Here is a 9,210-nt window from a genome sequence, read left to right as displayed (position 1 = left end):
GAGAACTGACTTCTGCTCATAAAGGGTGGTTTTGGGGGCATCATTCTATGGTTGAAAAATGCCAGTTCTGGGGAAGTAAAAAGTATGAAAGTCAAGGGCAGCCTGCTGGTGAAATACAGTGACTAAGAGAGCTCCTTGGCGAATGGGTGGTGTTCCTCACTGGGCCGGGTGCCTCCTCTCTGGCTCTGGAAGCCCCCACATGGCGCTTCATTAGAGCAGCTACACCAGGAAGCCTCTCTCTGCCTGGCCCGAGTGTTCCTAGGGAGGCTGACCCAGCACAGCGCCTGCCCAGCATATTGACGAAGTTCATTAAGTGAGCTCTTAGCTGGGCTGACCTGGGAAGGATGAAGGAAAAAGCCAACAGGAAAGGCAAAAATCTAGTTTGTTGGTGTGATGTCTATCCTATCAAGTTCTTACAATGATATCAGTAAATCAGGCACTGCTTTTTTTTTTTTTTAAAACAACTCCTCATTCGTCATCAGATTTTTATCTTTCTGATTTCTATCTTTATCCCAGTCTGGAACCGGAAGAGAAAGGTGATAATTTCAGGCTTAATTAGTCATGACTCTTAGGTGTGTAAGTATGACACATTTTAAATTATTTTTTAAATCAGGGTATGATATTACTAAAATTTTCATATTTTAAAATGACTTTCCCTGCAACATACAAGATAACATGCCACTATTTTTTAAAATTAATTTTATTCCTAATGACTTTGGGAATCTGTGTGCTTTGGGAATCTGTGTGCTTATTTTCTTGATGCTATTGCTGCCAAAGTATTTAATCTTTCTTTCCTTTTTGCTGCCCAAGTATTCTAAGAGCTCTTCTTTCTTTTATTTATTTCTTCAATAAATATTTGCTGAGATCTATTTTGTTGCAGGTACTGCTGGGACATAAAGGTGAAAGGGCCTAGGCTTGTCCTCCAGGAGCTCACTGAATGGTGGGGGACAGTGACAGTGCAGTGACGGTGACAATGCAGGTAGCAGGTGCTCTGGGTGAGGAGTGAGGTGCTGTGACCTCCAGTGGGGAGAGAAGGGAGGGCTGCTTGGGGTCCTAAGGAGGCGGTGAAGGCAACATGAAGGAGGAGGCTGTGGAGCTGGTCCTTGAAAGGCCAGCTGGAGTTCCCCAGGAGGAGCAGGAGTGGGGACTTGGTGCTTCCCAATAGAGCAGTGGTTCTCAACCTTCTGGCCCTTTAAATACAGTTCCTCATGTTGTGACCCAACCATAAAATTATTTTCGTTGCTACTTCATAACTGTAATATTGCTACTGTTACGAATCGTAATGTAAATATCTGATATGCAGGATGGTCTTAAGCGACCCCTGTGAAAGGGTCGTTCGACTGCCAAAGAGGTCTCGACCCACAGGTTGAGAACCGTTGCAGTAGAGGCACCAGCAGTTCTTTTATGTAGTCAGAGGGGAGTGAGAGAGGGTGACAACCTGGTTTTCCCCACCCTCTCCCTAACCAACAAACGTATTAGTCATACTGCACCTTTAATTCATCCAGGTGAAAATCAATGGTTAACCTAAGTTAGGGAAGGAAGGAGGTGGCTAGGACAATGGAGTCATTCAATGACTAGGACATGATTATAGAGCTCAGTCAGTACTTTAAGGTGATGGTAGGGGCTGAGGGGGTAGACTAGGATAATGTCTATATTTCTAGCTTGGTCACTAACTTTTAAAATTGCCTTTTGAGTCCCTTTATGGGCCAAGAAGATCAAATTCATTACTTTTTTACTCATTCCATGGAGCATGAACCAGTTTGGTAAGCTACATGAATCACTAAATTCTCCTCTAATTGCCTTTGGGATATTTCCAAGAAAAGGTCAACTTTCAAAGGAAAAGGTTTACCTCCAGTAAAGATTTGCAAGAGAACATACATGCCCAAGCTCTATCTTAATCTTCAAAAATGTTTCTTTCTTTTTTTTTAAAAATCTTGAACTGGGAAAATATTTCATAATCAGAAAAATTTCGTGACAACTCAGTTGTTAACTGAACTAATGTGCTTGCTATTCTAAGAGGCTGGGACTTTCATGTCCTCAGTGTTTCTGGTTCAGGCAGTTTCCTCTGTCTAGACTTTGTCCACATGGCCCCCTTCTCCCTTTCCAACTTCAAGCTGGGAATCATATACAACTTTGAGGCCAGGTCAAAGGTCACCTCTTTTGCCTTCCTGACACCCTCACATCCCAGGCAGGAACAATTCTGCCCCTTCCAGACTGTTTTCTCCAGTAAACTGTGCACTTTTCCATGGAGGCCCTGCATGCTCACCTTGAGTCACCTGCATGTTAATCACGCACCCACCTAGATACAGCATACGTTTGATTCCTTTGGTTGAGTTGTGGAGGATTCAGGAATGCAGTAACCAGCCTTCCGTCTGCCTAGGAAGGTTGGAACCCAGAGCCCTCCATGAAGATCAGCAGCAGCAGAGGGCATCAGGGAGGACTGCCATAGAAGCAGGATGGGCTGGGGCTCAGGGCCACGGTTACTGCCTCTAGCAGACCTGGAGGGATGAGCTCATAGACAGGATAGAGACTTGGCATGGAGTTGGGGAAATGGAAGAAGGAAAGGGACTATTGGAAATCCTCTATAACTCAACCAAACAAATCAAACATATGCTATATCTCGGTGTGTGAATGGGACAGTTTATAAGGGGGTTTAGGGACCAGAGTTAAGGTGTAACCCAAGATGTGAGGAAAAAAATCAAGCGATGAGCCAAATTGTTGGCACAGACAGGCTGTCATTATCTTTGGGAGAGAGGGAATTATTAAATTTGAGAAGGAAAACTTAAGCTGGGTCTGGAAGAAAATGATTTGGACATTTAGAGGCAAGTGGGGAAAAATTCCAGGCATAAAGGTGGAAGCAAGCATGTCGTGTTTATGAATGGAGAGGCTGTTTGTGAGTGTGTGGGGCCACCGGCAGGTGTGGAGACGACAGCAACCAGAAGGGCACAGTCCAATCGTGGAGATTCTAGAAAGCACGACACAGGAATCTGTACCAAATGCAGAGGGAAATAGGGTTCCCTGTGCTTTCTGAGCAGAAAGAAGAGTGGTGACAACAGCCTTGTGCTGGGAGGTGGTGTGTGTGCTTGACTGAAGCCTGTGGATCCCACAGTCCTGGGATTGCTGAGACTGTGATAATCAAGTCTGAGCTGAAGGTGAGGTGGCAGAGGCCGTGGCCAGTTTCCAAACTTGAATCTCAGTGTGTGCCGGGGATACTTGAAACCAACACATGCGCAATTCCCATCTTCCTGGAACATTGGATTCATTTGGGGAAAATACTTATATATTGAAGCAAATGCAGATATATGTTTTTTTTTTGAGTAAAATGCAAATTTAGAATGAGGTTTCAAATAAATGTTGTGCCTGTCCTCTGGCACCCCCGTTTTTTTCATTCCTTCATGGATCATAGTGCATTTAAACTGGATGTAAATTAGATGAAGGAACTTAGCTGACATTATTGAAAGGGGACATCTTACACTATCGTCAAGGTTTGATAGAGTGACTTTAAGAAAATGCCAATTCCATCCATGCCGTTACAAATGGTAAGAGTTCCTTCTTTTTTACAGCAGCATAGTATCCCATCGTGTAGATGTACCACAGTTTTCTAATCCATTCATCTACTGATGGGCACTTAGGCTGTTTCCCGATCTTAGCTATGGTGAATTGTGCTGCTATGAACATAGGGGTGCACATATCCTTTCTGATTGGTGTTTCTGGTTTCTTGAGATATATTCCTAGAAGTGGGATCACAGGGTCAAATGGGAGTTCCATTTTTAGTTTTTTGAGGAAACTCCATACTGTCTTCCATAGTGGCTGGAGAGCATTATGCTAAGTGAAATAAGCCAGTCAATGAAGGAAAAATACCACATGATCTCACTCATTCATGGATAATAAAGACCATTATAAACTTTTGAACAATAATAGATACAGAGGCAGAGCTGCCTCAAACTGATTGTCAAACTGCAGCAGGAAGGCCAGGGAGGGTTGGGGGGCAGGAGGGAGGAGGGTAAGAGATCAACCGAAGGACTTGTATGCATGCATATAAGCATAACCAATGGACATAAGACACTGGGGGGGGGGGGGGGGCGGGTAGGGGAGGGCCAGGGGATTGTCAAGGGCAGGGAAGAAAAAAAAAGGACAGATATGTAATACCCTTTGTAATACTTTAAGCAATAAAAAAAAATATGCCAAGTTGGTAACTGCTTCCTTTCATAGCGACTCCCAGGAGACAAAGATTTTAAAGATCATTGACTGCCACCTGGTCAGATTTTGTTTACTTGGAAAGAACATCAAATGAAAGACATTTTCCAACCTCACTGGAAAGGATTTATCAGGTACTTACCCCTGAATGCACATCTACCCCTGTCTATGGACATCAAAGACTCCTTGAGGACAAGAAGCACTGAAACTGGAGGTAGACAGCTACGCCAAGAAATTGACAAGGCCTGAATACCTATAGATTGATACTGAACTCAGAATCCATTTTGATTGTTTTAACCTATTTGCTAATGATATTAGTCATAATAGTTATACCTGTTCTTTGGAGTTTTTATATAGTCCAACTGCTTATGCTTACTAAACATGTATAAGACAACTATTAATACTCTTTTCATGATTTATGTAAATATTATACTAGATGCCAAATACAGAAAAATGAGATGGAAGGCAAAGCTCGAATCATGATAGTTCATAGGATAGAAATGATGCAAAGCATTTTTTTTTGCAATGACATCCATAAAGCCTGACTGCTTTCCATTTACCTGTCCTTCCCTTGGTACAAGGTTTGTGGCTTGTAAGTCAAGGTACTGTTTGCCATTAACAGAGATAAGAAAAGTGAGTTTTGGGTGCAAGATTAGTTTGAAGCCAAATATGTCTCTGAACTTGTGTCCATAGTTATTAAGTAAAGTTGTACTCCCTCTTTCTGAGGAAATGAGATAATAGACGGAAAGCACTTTGAAATTTGAAAAGTGGGAAAGACTAGACAATTATGATAATAATAACCTTTATTATTATTTTAACTATGTTTAGATATATTCTGCCAGCAGTTAGAATAAACACTTGAGTGACATTTGGAATTCAAAGGAAGGGATGAGACAACTGAGGGAGCAGGCATGGATGGAGAAATAGAGGGGCAAGCAAGTCTTTAGAGATGGGGGAGATAATAGGGTTTTTCAAGGGAGCAGTGAGAGCTGCAAGAGAAGGTTAGATAGTAAGGAGTGGTGGAGACCAAGACTATGCAGAATTTTTAGAAGCTGGATATGTTCAGCAGTGTCAAATGCTGCAGAGAGGCTAAGGAGAGGAGTGATTAAGCTCTGTGGAAGCTGGAAAATCTTAGTAAATGGTTTCAATAGGGAGTAGAGGTAGAATTCAGACTTTGCATATCTTGGTGGGGTATTAGATTAAGGCCTTAGATCTGCTTCCCTATCCTACCATCTTCACCCATATCTTCACCTTAAGCCCATAAACTTGCTCAAATCTTTCTCATGTGGAAATCAAACAAAAACCCTTGCTATCATCCTATCTCTTTCTTTTCCTTCAAAGGCAAGCTTCCTGCATAAGTAAGTCTGATTAGCTCTCTTCTTCCTTACTTCCCACTCCCTCTCAAATCAGGTTTCTTCTCCTCACTCCACAGTGGATCAGACAAACTGGCACTTCCTTTCCTCTTGCTTGTCCTCCCTGAGCCATCTGATCTGTTGGCTGCTTCTTCCTCCCTTGGCTTCTCCTGTACATCCCTCCTCTTTGCTATCAAATCTCAGCTCCTTCTGAGTGCCCTTCAATGGCTCCCTTCAGCCTCTCATTCCCTAAATGTCAGAGTCCTGGGTTTATTCTGCACTCTGTCCTTCTCACGCTGCATGTTTTCCCTGGGTGGCCTCATTAGCAATCAGGACTTCAATTACCAGTGGTTTACTGAAAATTCACATGTCTTTAGCTCCTCTTTATACTTCTCTTCTAAATTCTAGATCCATATTATATGCCCAACTGTCTCCTAGACACCTCCACTTAAATGTCCCTCAGGTACTGTGCCTCGTCCAGCTCGGGCAGGTTCAGAGAGCCTGAGGAGGGGCGGTGAAGGGTTAAAGAAGACAGACAAGAGAATACAGCTGGGACTTGGTGGGACGCTGCTTCTCTGATGGAGAGACAGCACCACAGTCTGCAAGCTGAGTATTTTATAGTCAGAGCACACAAAGCAAAACAAGGTAGTGGTCAACATGTTTACAATGTTCTTGTGAGTTTCACCTTGTTTTGGCAGCACTTGCTGCACCTCCCACAGCCCATTAGCTACCTAGGAAGGAGCAAGGGAGGACTATAAGGTCAAGCTTAATTATGCTAAGAGGGCCTCTGCCCTCCAAGCTGGGACTTGTTTGTGGCCCTGCCACAGGTCAGTCCGAGGCTTAACCCTATAGCCGCTCCCTACAAGGTACCTCAGACTCAGCCTTGTCCTGACAGAATTCATATCTTTTCAGCCAAACTTCTTCCCCTGGGTTCTTTGTGAATATTTTCACCATTCAAGATCTCGGCCTCTTTGCCCCATTTCTAGTCAGTTGTCAACTCTAGCAAGATGGGTTTTGTTCACTAGAATCCCAGGGCAGCTGAGGGATGCAGATTGGCTCGGCAGGGCTGCTGTGGACTGGGGGGCTTTGTACAGTAGGGAGGACTGTGTGCTAGGAATGGGCACACAGTGAGGGCAGGGTAGTTATGGGTGATGCTTCCAATCTTGGGTAAAGTTGACTGAGTAACACCAAGTGCTGAGGTACTTGGAGTTCTTGAATCTAAAGCAGTGATTCCCAAAGTGGGCGCTACCGCCCCCTGGTGGGCGCTGCAGCGATCCAGGGGGGCGGTGATGGCCACAGGTGCATTTGTTTTAACTTTTTTTGTATTACCTTTCTATTCTGAGTTCAATAAATAGTTCCATAATTTCAAACTTCAATGTTTCTAATTTACACCTTTCTTTACTATATTTTACGAAAAAGGTAGAAACATTAATACATATATCTTTCTGTTTAATTGCTATTAAAATTAAAAAAAAATTAATTTCCAGGGGGCGCTGAGTAATATTTTTCCTGGTAGGCCAAATAAGTTTGGGAACCACTGATCTAAAGGAACAGAGCTTGTGCTCGCTTCGGCAGCACATATATTAAAGTTGGAATGATACAGAGAATATTAGGATGGCCCCTGCGCAAGGATGACACGTAAATCCGTGAAGCGTTCCATATTAAAAACAAATAATAAAGGAACAGAGCTTGCCTGTGTCTGAATAGATCTGAACAGAGATAGCTCAATGAGGAACGGGGTAGAGAGAAGCCCGACATAGTAAGATTCCGGTGTGGGAGGGCCAAGTGTAGTTGGATCTCTTAAAGGTAAGAAGGACCTAGTGAGTGTGGATTATACATGTCCCATTTACAGGTTCTACCTCTGCAATGTCTCCTATGGGACCCTCTTTTCCTCAAAGCCTCCAGGCTACTGCCCAACCTCGAGTCTTGTCCAAAAAGCAAATCTTATTAAGCCATTGGCTCTTTTAACTATTGGACATCAAGTTAAAAATTCTTTAGTTTCTCACACTAGGTCCTTCAGAATATGGTCCCTGTTTACTATCCAGCCCCATTTCTTGCTACTGTTGCACATTCTTTTTGCTTCACCCATAAATGAGGAAGTTCTTCCAGTCCTTTAAATACATCAGGCCTTCATACGCAGGACTTGAAATATCTGTCTCCCCCTCTCCTCCCCAATCCCATTCATTCTGTCATTCCTACTTTTCCTTCAATATTCAGTTTAAGCACCATTTCCCAGAAATGGTGTATTCACACATGAGCTAAAGCGCGCAATCCCAATCTGATTTTTTCTGGACTATTGTGGCATTCTGCATATAACATAAAAACAGCCTTTACCACATCTCACTGTAATTAGATAACTTGCCTCTCTTTCCTAGTAGACCGAGTACTTTATGAAGGCAGATCTTAGTCTATCTGGCTTTCCAACCCGTTTTTTTGTTTGTTTGTTTGTTTTTTAATCCTCATCCGAGGATATTTTTCCATTGATCTTTTAGAAAGAATGGAAGAGAGAGGGAGAGACGAGAGAAACATCAATGTGAGAGAAACAGATGTGAGAGAAACACATCGATTGGTTGCCTCCTGCACAGGCCCTAACCAGGGCCCGGGCCAGGGAGGAGCCTGCAACCAAGGTACGTGCCCTTGACCAGAATCAAACTCAGGACCCTTAGATCCACAGGCCAAGGCTCTATACACTGAGCCAGACCGGCTAGGGCTCAACCCATTATTTAGCAATGTACAGTGCTTGATATTTTTAAATGAATAAATGAAACATTATCAACCATGATAGTTTTAAAGTTTAGGCTATCTAACCTAGAACCTTTTAACATTTAAACAGCAGGCCATTTAGTTATGTCATTTCACATGCTAACCATGCATGTCATCCCTGAAGTTGAGTGCAATGTTGTTGGCCTATTTGCCAGTGGGAAAATCTGAACACTCAAAAATGCATCTCCAGGCATGATCAGCCCACAGACAGATAGGCAGCCTGTCATCTGCAGAACCCGCCAGACCAGCATTCTTCTCCAGACCTGACCTACATGATACTTATAGCCACTAGGAGAGGTGGGCACATAGACATATTTATGATAATTTATTTTGTCTTTAGGGACTGCATTGGTATGTTGGTGTATGTGGGTGTGTTTTCATGTATTCGCGCATGAGCGCGCGCGCTGAGGTGGGCGCAGAAGAGGAAGGAGGCAAAGTGTGCATCACTTCAGAGATGCCTTTCCTGACCTTCTTGACTAGGTGACATTCGCCTCCCCACCCTCATCGAGGACCTATTTCTCTCCCTTTGCAATCCCAGCTTTACTTGCATTTGTGTCATTAGTACCTGCCTCCCCCGCTAGATCGTAAAATGCAGATAGGAACCTGCCTAATGCGTTCCAGTTCACCCGGTAACTCCCCTCCTAGTAGGATGCCTGAGGCATCGCAGATATTCCACAAATACTTTCTAGGTCTAGAGAGCGTTTTTTTGGGCAGGACTGGGTGGACCCCAACCTGCACTCACGCCCCGCCTACCAACAGCTTGTCGAGGCGGGGCGGGGCAGGGCGCAAGTCCTCCGGCTAGCGAGGGCGCGGCCCCGGGAAGGGGAAGTGGGGAGGGGCGGCACGACGCAGGGCTGCCCCTGGCCGCCTGGCCAATGATCGCTGGCCAGGCGGGGCT

General features: G+C 44.1%; 1 non-coding gene across 1 annotated transcript; it reads left to right on the top strand.

Annotated features, from left to right (window-relative positions):
- Positions 1–7,108: 7,108 nt before the first annotated feature.
- On the top strand, positions 7,109–7,215 carry LOC138999971 (U6 spliceosomal RNA). The gene has a single exon (XR_011469490.1). It is a non-coding gene; the product is annotated as a U6 spliceosomal RNA (small nuclear RNA).
- The last annotated feature ends 1,995 nt before the right edge of the window (positions 7,216–9,210 follow it).

This window comes from Myotis yumanensis, unplaced genomic scaffold (assembly GCF_028538775.1).
Source record: "Myotis yumanensis isolate MYYU_CA2020_CCGP unplaced genomic scaffold, mMyoYum1.0.hap1 SCAF_1, whole genome shotgun sequence".
In the NCBI taxonomy this organism is placed as follows: domain Eukaryota; kingdom Metazoa; phylum Chordata; class Mammalia; order Chiroptera; family Vespertilionidae; genus Myotis; species Myotis yumanensis.
This window is presented reverse-complemented; position numbering and strand designations above follow the sequence as displayed.